At 40.7% G+C, this 9,964-nt stretch overlaps 1 non-coding gene across 1 annotated transcript; it reads left to right on the top strand.

The window, feature by feature from the left end:
- Positions 1 to 1,261: 1,261 nt before the first annotated feature.
- LOC132523989 (U1 spliceosomal RNA) lies at positions 1,262 to 1,425 on the top strand. The gene has a single exon (XR_009541754.1). It is a non-coding gene; the product is annotated as a U1 spliceosomal RNA (small nuclear RNA).
- Positions 1,426 to 9,964: the final 8,539 nt, after the last annotated feature.

The following is a 9,964-nucleotide window of genomic DNA, read 5'->3' as shown; positions in this document are numbered from 1 at the left end:
GGTCCATCCACCTCACTACAAATAACTCAATTTCGTTTCCTTTTATGGCTGACTAATATTCCATTGTATATATGTGCCACATCTTCTTTATCCATTCATGTGTCGACGGACACTTAGGTTGCTTCCATGTCCTGGCTATTGTAAACAGTGCTGCAGTGAACACTGTGGTACATGACTCTTTTTGAGTTATGGTTTTCTCAGGGTATATGCCCAGTAGTGGGATTGCTGAGTCATATGGTAGTTCTATTTTTAGTTTTTTAAGGAACCTCCATACTGTTCTCCATAGTGGGTGTATCAATTCACGTTCCCACCAACAGTGTAGGAGGGTTCCCTTTTCTCCACACCCTCTCCAGTATTTATTGTTTGTAGATTTTTTGATGATGGCCATTCTGACTGGTGTGAGATGATATCTCATGGTATTTTGATTTGCATTTCTCTAATGATTAGTGACGTTAAGCGTCCTTTCATGTGTTTGTTGGCAGTCTGTATATCTTCTTTGGAGAAATGTCTGTTTAGGTCTTCTGCCCATTTTTGGATTGGGTTGTTTGTTTTTTTGATATTGAGCTGCATGAGCTGCTTGTATATATTGGAGATTAATCCTTTGTCAGTTGGTTTGTTTGCAAATATTTTCTCCCATTCTGGGGTTGTCTTTTCATCTTGTTTATGGTTTCCTTTGCTGTGCAAAAGAAAAGCTGTACATATTTAATGCATACAACTCAGTGAGTTTGGGAATTAGTATATAGACATTAAATTATCATTAACACCAAGGTCACGAAACCATCATCAATATCAAGGCCATAAACATACTATCACCCCCCCAAAGCTTCATTCTGCCTCCTATAATATTATTGTTATTATTGTTGTTGTTACTGCTTGATGTGATGAGAACATGTAACACAAGATCTGCCCTATCCTCTTAGCATATTTTAAATATGTGCTACCATAGTTTTAGCTGTAGGCACTATGCTGTATAGCAGATGTCCAGAACTTATTTATCTTGCATAATGAAACTCTGAACCCTTTAACCATCACCTCCTCATTCCAATAAGTGTGAAAGGACATTTTTGGAAAGATTTAGAAAATAAGCTGATAATTGATAGAAATTTTTGGCTCTCTAGGCAAAATAACTCCTCCACAGGAAGAAAAAAGAGCAAAACTTTGTGCTCTAATTGGGAGCCCCTAGACAAGAATATGTGTAAATATTGTGAACAGGAAGGCCATTAAAGGAAACAGCGACCCATAATGGTTAAGAAACGCAAGGATACTTACCTGGCAAGGGAGATACCATGATCACAAAGGTGGTTTTCCCAGGTTGAGGCTTATCCATTGCACTCTGGATGGGCTGACCCCTGCGATTTCCCCAAATGTAGGAAACTCGACTGCATAATTCGTCATAGTAGGGGACTGCGTTCGCGCTTTCCCCTGGTAAAAAAAGAAAAAGAAAAAAGAAACACACGGAAAACTGTCTAAAATCTGTTCAGTAGTGCTGCTTACAGGGAAACCTTGTATCCTGAAATTCCATGCTCTTCATCTAAACTCTCAAGGGAAATAGCCTATAATTATTTATGAACAATACAGCTTTCCATTTTTCCTTTTTTAAAAATTTGAAATATAGTTGACACACAATATTACATTAGTTTCAAGTGTACAACATAGTGATTCAATGTTATGTACATTACAAATTGATCACCATGTCATTCTGGTTACTATCTGTCACCATACAAAGGTGTTACAATATTATTGACTACATTCCCTGTGTTCTATGTTACAACCCTGTGACTTAGTTATTTTATAACTGGAAGTTTGTACCTCATAATCCCCTTCACCTATTTCACCCATCTTCCCACCCCATTCCCTCTGGTGACCACCAGTTTGTTCTCTGTATCTATGAGTCTGTTTTGGTTTTGTTATGTTTGTTCATTTGTTGTGTTTTTCAGATTCCACATATAAGTAAAATCGTACAGTATTTGTCTTTCTCTGTCCAACTTATTTCCCTTAGCATAATACCCTCTAGGTCCATCCACGTTGTCATAAATGGCAGGATTTCATTCTTTCTTATGGCTGAGTAATATTCCATAGCATATACATACTACATCTTCTTTATCCATTCATCTGTTGATGGTGATGTAAGACTTTTCATCCAATAATTCTCTAACACCCATAAAGGGAAATCATGTGACTGTATATCTGTAATTAAGGAATTGTTCTTGCTCAGAACGGAATTTATGGACACTCCAAAATCAGAATCTGACTTATTATGTCTGCTCTGGTTGTTTTTAAATTAAACATGTAATGGAAAAATACGTGTTCACTAAAATAAGTAGTCTAGTCACGCCTATTGAACCTAATTTCTTACTAAAAGTTAAGTTGAACTGACTTATGACACTTTTTAGGACATGCCAAATTGTCTAAATAAAATAGTAAATCTATACACCAGTAACAGGTTCAATTTTAGAACAATTTGCTTCTTTGAAATAATATAGAAACAAAAAAGCTTCTCAGACTCTTCAGGTACTATTTAAACATGAACAAGTACATGAATTACTTGATTCTTTGACGTCTCCTAAGATAATTTCTGTCATAAAGGTAGATTCTCACAATAAACCAGATACTATAAGAGCTAGTATCTTATACTGTAAACAGTATAGACTTACTTTAGAAATTCCATAGAAATATATAGGAATACTTTAGAAAGTACTTTAGCAGGTTTTCATCTGAACCAGCCTACTCCAACTAAAGTGTACACAAAAGGCCTTCTTACCAAATCAAAAAGTCACACATCAATGGAGATTTGTAGATACACAACATCTACACTACAGAATTCAGAAATAATGCCCCAGAGAATGACTGTGTTGTAAGAACCATGATCCCTCAAGCATCTGTTCTCATGCCCAAGTCCGTTTATTTATTTAATTCATTGCTTGTTCTATTCCGGATCACAGATATAGCCGTTTCAATATTCTTAGCTCCTACCCCCATGGGAAAGAACTTTATAAGATAGAGTCCGCTGTTTATGTACAGCACATTTTGCCTTTAGTCTAGACATTCTGTTCATTTCTAAAGTTCACTTCTAAAGTTACTGACAGTGAGTTTTTTCATACATTTGAGATTACGTGTATTCTACCCTGTGACACTCCCACTTCCTTGATTGCTTGATTTGAATAGGTTTCAATTAACTCGTGGAACCATAAAAATCTATGGTTTAGACAGATGCACGGTGGCAGAGGTCCATCGCTCAGGTATCTGAACTATGTCGTGATCTGTTTGCCATCTCTTAGTTTGCCTTTTCCAGAACGTCATATAAACGGGGTCATACAGTGTGTAGGCTCTTGAGCTTGGATTCTTTCACTTGTGAAGGCAGAATCAAAACGGAATAGGTGATTATAAGAGAGCTCTTTAGAATGGAGCTGGGAGGTCATTTAGAAAGTGTGACTTACCACATCTCAGCCTGAATGGAATCTGACCTTCTGACTCGATGAAGTCATCCGGAGCATCTGCCATTAGCTCATGACAGCTACAGTATTGCCATTTATAGAGTGTCTTCCACGTAGTGCAGGAAGAGAAGGGCGTGAACTCTGACCCGTGAGGGAGGCGCGGCCTGCACTTCCCGCACGGACCACAGGGTGGCGCCGAGCCACCTGCCAACCACATGCGCGTTCCCCGCGGACTCGGCTCTGAGCGCAGCTGAGAGGAGTTGTGTTTCCTCCGTCGACGGCAGCGCTGCGCCTGGGACGCTGAGCTCAGCGTCTCTGCTGACGGGAGCTCGGGCTCCTCAGGACTCGCTGGGGTTTTGGCTTCACGACAACACGGGGCCGTGTCCACGCTGACGGGAGCTGGGTTTCCTGACGACCCAGGCAATGCTGGGAGGAAAAGGTGAGGAAAATTGGGGAAAAGTGGGGAGAAGCTTCCTGGGGGCGACTGACGGCTGACGGCGGGGGGTCCGTCTTCGTGCTACCCAGAAGGGCTTGGTGTGCAAAGCTGGGTTTTTGGTCAGGCTGGTGTGCGGTGGAGCCGCGTGGGTTATGGGGTGTGCAGTCTTCCCAGCACCGTTTACCGTGGGGCTGCCCTTCCCCTCGGTGTGTCCTTGGCCCCCTTGTCGTAAATTAACGGACCCCGCCCGTGTGGGTTGGATTCCGGGCTCTGCGTCCCGTCCCTCTGGTCTTGTGCGCCTGTTTTGAGCCAGTTCCGCACTGTTTTGGTGACGGTAGCTTCGCCGTGTAGTGTGAAGTCAGTGGGGGAGGTGCGTCCAGCCTGTTCTCCTTTCTCAGGGTCGCCTTGGCCCTTTGGGGTCCTTTGTGGCTCCACACAGACATTAGGAGGATTTGCTCCGTTTCTGTGACAAACACCATCGGAGGTTAGGCAAGGCCTGCATTCACGGCGCACCCTGCTTTGGGCAGAACGGACGTTTTAGCAGTATTCTTCCGCCCCATGAGCACGGGGTGTCTTTCCACTGATTTATGTCTTTCTCAATTTCATCAAGGTCTTAAAGTTTTCAGTGTGCAGGTCTCTCACGTCCTTGGTTAAATCTATTCCTTGGTATTTTGGTCTTTGGGATGCAGTTGTAAACTGGATTCTTCCTCTTTCTGATGGTTTGTGATTCGTGTTTAGAAATACAGTTGATTTTTGTGTATTGATTTTGTAACTTTTCTGAATTCGTTGATTCGTTCTAATAGTTTTTTTGTGGAATGATGTAGAAAATTGGAACTTGGAAATCCCACCGCTTTTTTCACAGCCAGGTCGTCCACAGCACGCAAGACACAGCGGCTTCTAATCGAATCTTCCCACAGTGCTTATAAATTACACGTGGACTCCTAGGAGGGCAATTAGGTCCACGACTTTGTGAAGCTGGATCTGGGTAGGGCGTGGCCTCTGTTAGGAAGTGTGATGTTTTCTCCGCTTTTCTGGTGCGGTTTTGATAAGTTATTTACTTTCCAGTAATTTCAAACATACAGAAAACTCCAATAGCAGAACAAAGTCCTGTGTATCTGCACCCTCAGATTCCCCAGCCGTCCTTGCTTCACTGCATTAGCCACTCCACACAAAATACTTCAGTGGGTTTTACCCACACCAGGGCACTCTTCCAGGCAACTAGTAGGTAACCACCAAATGAGGAAATTATTATCATGGTTTCCACGTGAGAATCCAATCCACAGTCCACCAGCTGCCCCAAGTCAATGGAAATGTCTTTTCCCATACTGATCCAGTTTTCTTTTCTGGGAACCATTACCGATACTTCCTCTCATTTTCACAACTTTGATGGATTTAAAGCGCACAAGGTGAGTATGTGATCTGGTTGGCTTTTTCTATATGGCTTTTTTATTTTTTAACAAAGGATGTTTTCAGTGTTCATCCGTATTGGTAACATGTATTGGTACTTCATGGATTTTTTGTTGTTGTTGTTGTGATTAAATATACATTACATAACATATTCCATTTAAATGGTTTTAAGTATACGGTTTTATGACATTAACTCCATTTACATCGTTGTACAAATATCCTCACCATCCATCTCTGGAACTTCTCAATTTTCACCAGCAAAACTCTGTAGCCATTAGACACTAATTCCCCTCAGCCCCTGGCAACTGCATTCTACTTTCTGCCTTTGAATTTGACTTGCCTGGGTACCTCGTATAAGTGGAATCATATCATGTTTGACGTTTTGTGACAGGGTTATTTCACTTGTCAGAATGACTTCAGGGTTCACATACATCGTAGTGTGTGTCAGAATTTCCTTAGTTTTTAAGGCTAAATAATATTCCATCCTGTGTACGATACAGTTAGTTTATCCATTCATCAGGGGACACTTGGGTCACTTCCACCTTTTGCTATTGTGTTAATGCTATTATGAATATGGGTGTACAAATATCTCTTTCCGTCTCTGCTTTCAGTCTGTTGAGTATATACTCTGATGTGGAATTAATGGATAATACCTTAATTCTGTGTTGAATTTTTTGAGGAACTGCTATACTGTTTTCCACAGAGGCTTCACCATTATACTTTATAAATTTTATGGTGGAATAATATTTCAGTTTATGGATCTACCCCATTTTCTTTATATATTTACCCATTGATGGACATTTGCCTTATTTCTACTATTTGGCTGTTGTGAACAGTGCTGCTTTCAATATATGTGTACAGGTTTCTGTATGAGCACCTGTTTTCAACTGTTTGGCCTGTATATATCTAGAAGTGGAGTTTTTGAACGATATGGTATTTGTATATTTATATTGTAACATAAGTTGCACCATTTTACCTTTACACAAGTAATATTTAAGGGTTTTAAATTCTCTACATTGTTGCCAAGGTTTGTTATTTTTAGCTTTCTTGATTATAACTGTTTTAGAATGTGCGAAGGAGTTATTGCATTGTGGATTTACTTTGCATTTCAATCATGACTAATGATGTTTGACATCTTTTCATCAGCTCGTTGACCGTTTGTATGTCTTGTGTGGAGAACCGTCTATTCAAGTCCTTTGTCCATTTTTAAAATTGGGTTATTTGTCTTTTTGTTGATGAGTTGTAAAAGTTCTTGATGTAATTTGGTTAAAAGACTCATCAGTACATAATGTGTAAATACTTTCTTCCGTTCTGTGGGCTGTCTTTTCACTTTCTGGATTGCATCTTTTGATGCAAAAAGTTTGTAATTTTAAAGAAATCCAATTTACCTGTTTTTTCTTTTGTTGCTTGTGCTTTGGTGTCAGATCTAAGACACCGTTGCTAAATCCAAGGTTATGAAGATGAATCCCCATGTTTTATTGGAGAGTTTATACAGTAGTCCCTTGATGTCTGTGGGGGATTGGTTCTAGAACACCCAGGGACAACAAAATCCACGGCTGCTGAAGTCTCGTATAAAAGGGTGTAGCACCATTGTAAAGCAATGATACTCCAATAAAGATGTTAAAAAAGAAAAAGTATAGTATTTGCATATAACCTGGGCACATCTTCCTGTACACTTTAAATTATCTCTAGATGACTTATTATAACTAATACAATGTAAATGCCACATAAATGTTGTAAAGACAGTGTAAATGCTACGTGAATAATTGCTGGCACATGGCAAATTCAAATTTTGCCTTTTGAAACTTACCGTAATTTTTTTTCTAATATTTTCTGTCTGGAGTTGGTGGGATCCACAGATGTGGAACCCGTGAATATAGGGCATTGACTGTAATTCACTACATTTAAGCCTGTTATCTGTTTTGAATTACTTTTTCTATGTGGTATGAGGCAAGGATCCAGTTTCATTCTTCTGCATGTGGATAGCCAATTGCTTAGCACCGCTTGTTGAAAACACTGTTTTCCCCCAATTTAATTTTGTTGACTGTTACCTAAAATCAGTTTATCCTAGATGGGTGGGTTTATTTCTGGGATCTGCATTCAGTTCCATTCATCTCTATGTATATCTTTATGCCAGTGTCACCGTGTTCTAGTTGCTGTTGCTTTATATTAACATTTGATATTGGGAAGTGTGAGCCTCCAACTTTGATTTTCTTTCTGAAAATTGTTTTAGCTCCTTAGGTTCTCTTGAAATTCCATATTTTGGGGTGTCATATTCTGCTCCCCTTCACATGGGTGTACGGCAATTAGCTTATGCATTCATCTTCTGAAGGCATCCTGATTCCTGTGAGGTTTAGACATTATGAGTAGAAGTTCTGTGCATAATAGCATCCTTGTTTTTGTTTGGATACTGTTTTTCAAAGCAGTTATGTGAATACTGGAGGCGTGATAGATGGATCTCAAGGCGTGAGACCCGTTTGGCTTGGAAAGTACTGCCAGACTGTATCTCAGGAGGCGGTCTGTGCGTCCCATCAGTGATGAAGAGTCACTGATGTTCCCCGCCCTCCAGTGATCGGTATTGTCATGTGGGAGGAGCTTAGCAGTTCTAATGGGGTGTAGAGCTGTCTTACTGTTTTAATTGGTAATTCTCTAATGGTGTACAATGTTGATCATGTTTTTGTCCACTTATTGGTTATCTGTTTATCTTCTCTGGCCAGGTGTCTGTTCAGATCTTTACCCATTTGTAATGAAAGTGTTTGCTTTATAGTTGTAATAATGTGCGTACAAATGCTTTATCAGATATATGTTTTGCAAATATTTTTTCTCCCAGGTTATTGTTTCTCTTTTGGTTTTCTGAATAAAGTAGTTCACCAAGTAGAAATTTTTAATTTTATAAAGTACGTTATTATTTTTCCTTTTATTTGTGGGCTTTTCCTGTTGTGTGTTAGAAGTCAAAGCTCATGATCTACCTGACCAAACCCATAGCCGTGTAGGTTTTCTTCTGTAATATTTATAGCTTTCTGTTTTAAACTTGTCTGTGGACAATTTTGAATGACATTTGGTGTAAGTTGTAAAGTTTGTGTCTACATTCATTTCATTGCACATGGTTTCTTATTGTTCTGTAACTCTTTATTGAGATGTCATGGGATATTTGCCTCCTTCATTTTGAATTTTCAAAATTTGGTGGCTGCAGCCAGCGCAGGACTTGCCTCCACTGAACTGGAGAGGGTGAGGCCTGCATTTGCTAGGTTGCCAGCAGAAGGCGACAAGCCCGCCCCTCTTTCTAGTGCAGCCCCTGCCTGTTCTTTCATCAGATTTGGCTCCCTGCACAGCTGACCGGAGCCTGGTCTCCTCCGGACCCTCCAGGGGTTTGGCTTCAGGACAGTGCGGGCCTGTATCCACATTGAGACGAGCTCGGTTTCCTCAGGCCCGGCTGGGAGGTGCCGCTGTGGGGAGAAGAGGTGAGGAAACATGAGGGAGAAGCTTCATGTGTGTGGCTGACTGCTGGGGGCTGGAGTGGGGCTGGTTAGTCTTCAGAGGACCCAGCGGAGGAAGGGCTTGGCGTGGAAAATTGTGGGTTTCAGTGAGTTTTGTGTGTGGTGCAGACAGTGTCCAATGTCCCTCTTGGGCTTGTGATGTTCCATTTTCCAGGCAGTTTATTGAGGGGAGTGACGTCCTTTCCCTGATGTATGTCCTTGGCAGCTTTGGCATCAGTTAACTGGCCACGTGTGTGGGCTTATTTCTGGGCTCTGTTCTGTCCCTCTGGTCCGTGGGCCTCCTTCTGTGCTATTTCTACACTGTTTGCTTAATGTATCTTTGTAATATGGTTTGAAGTCAGGCAGTGAGTTTCCTCCAGCTGCTGCTCTCCTTTCTCAGGATCCCCTTGGCTGTTCGGGGTCCTTTGTGGACCACAGAAATGTTAGAGTTCTTTGTTCAGTTTCTGTGAACAATGCTGCTGGAATTTTGGTACAAGTTGCATTGAATGTGTATATTGTTTTGGGTAGAATGGACATTTTAACACTGCTGATTTTTTCCATCCATGAGCACAGGCTATCTTTCCATTTATTTGTGTCTTCAATTTCTTCATCAATGTCTTCACGTCTTCAGTGTGCAGGGCTTTCATGTCTCAGGCTAAATTCATTCCTAGGTATTTGGCTTTGCTGATGTTATTGTAAATGGGATTGTTTTCTCAATTTCTCTTTCAGGTGGTTCCTTATTAGTGTATGGAGACACACGTGATCTTAGTGTATTGATTTTGTATCCTGCAGCTTTACTGAATTCATTTATTAATTCTAACAGTTTTTTTGTGGTTTGATGCGGAAAACTGGAATTAGAAACCCCACTGTTTCTACCACAGCAGGTCATGCACAACACCCAGGACATAGTGGCTACTATTACAATCTTTCCACAGGTCCCCTTAAAACATGGGAAATCCTACAAGGGCGGTTAGCATCATCACTTTTGATTAGCAGGGTCTGGGTAGGGTGGCCTCTGTAACAAAGTTTGATGTCTTTTCTACTTTTCTGTCCTGTTATTGACACAGTTGTTTCGAAAAGTAATTTATTTTCCAATAATTTCAAATGTATAGAAAACTTTGAATAGCAGTACAGAGTACACACATTTGGCAGTTCACACAAAATACTCCCATGTGTTTTACCCCGAACAGCGACACTCTCCCAGGGAACCA

This window comes from Lagenorhynchus albirostris, chromosome 7 (genome assembly GCF_949774975.1).
Source record: "Lagenorhynchus albirostris chromosome 7, mLagAlb1.1, whole genome shotgun sequence".
Classification (NCBI taxonomy): domain Eukaryota; kingdom Metazoa; phylum Chordata; class Mammalia; order Artiodactyla; family Delphinidae; genus Lagenorhynchus; species Lagenorhynchus albirostris.
Note: the sequence above shows the minus strand (reverse complement) of the source record. Positions and strands in the feature narration are given on the sequence as shown.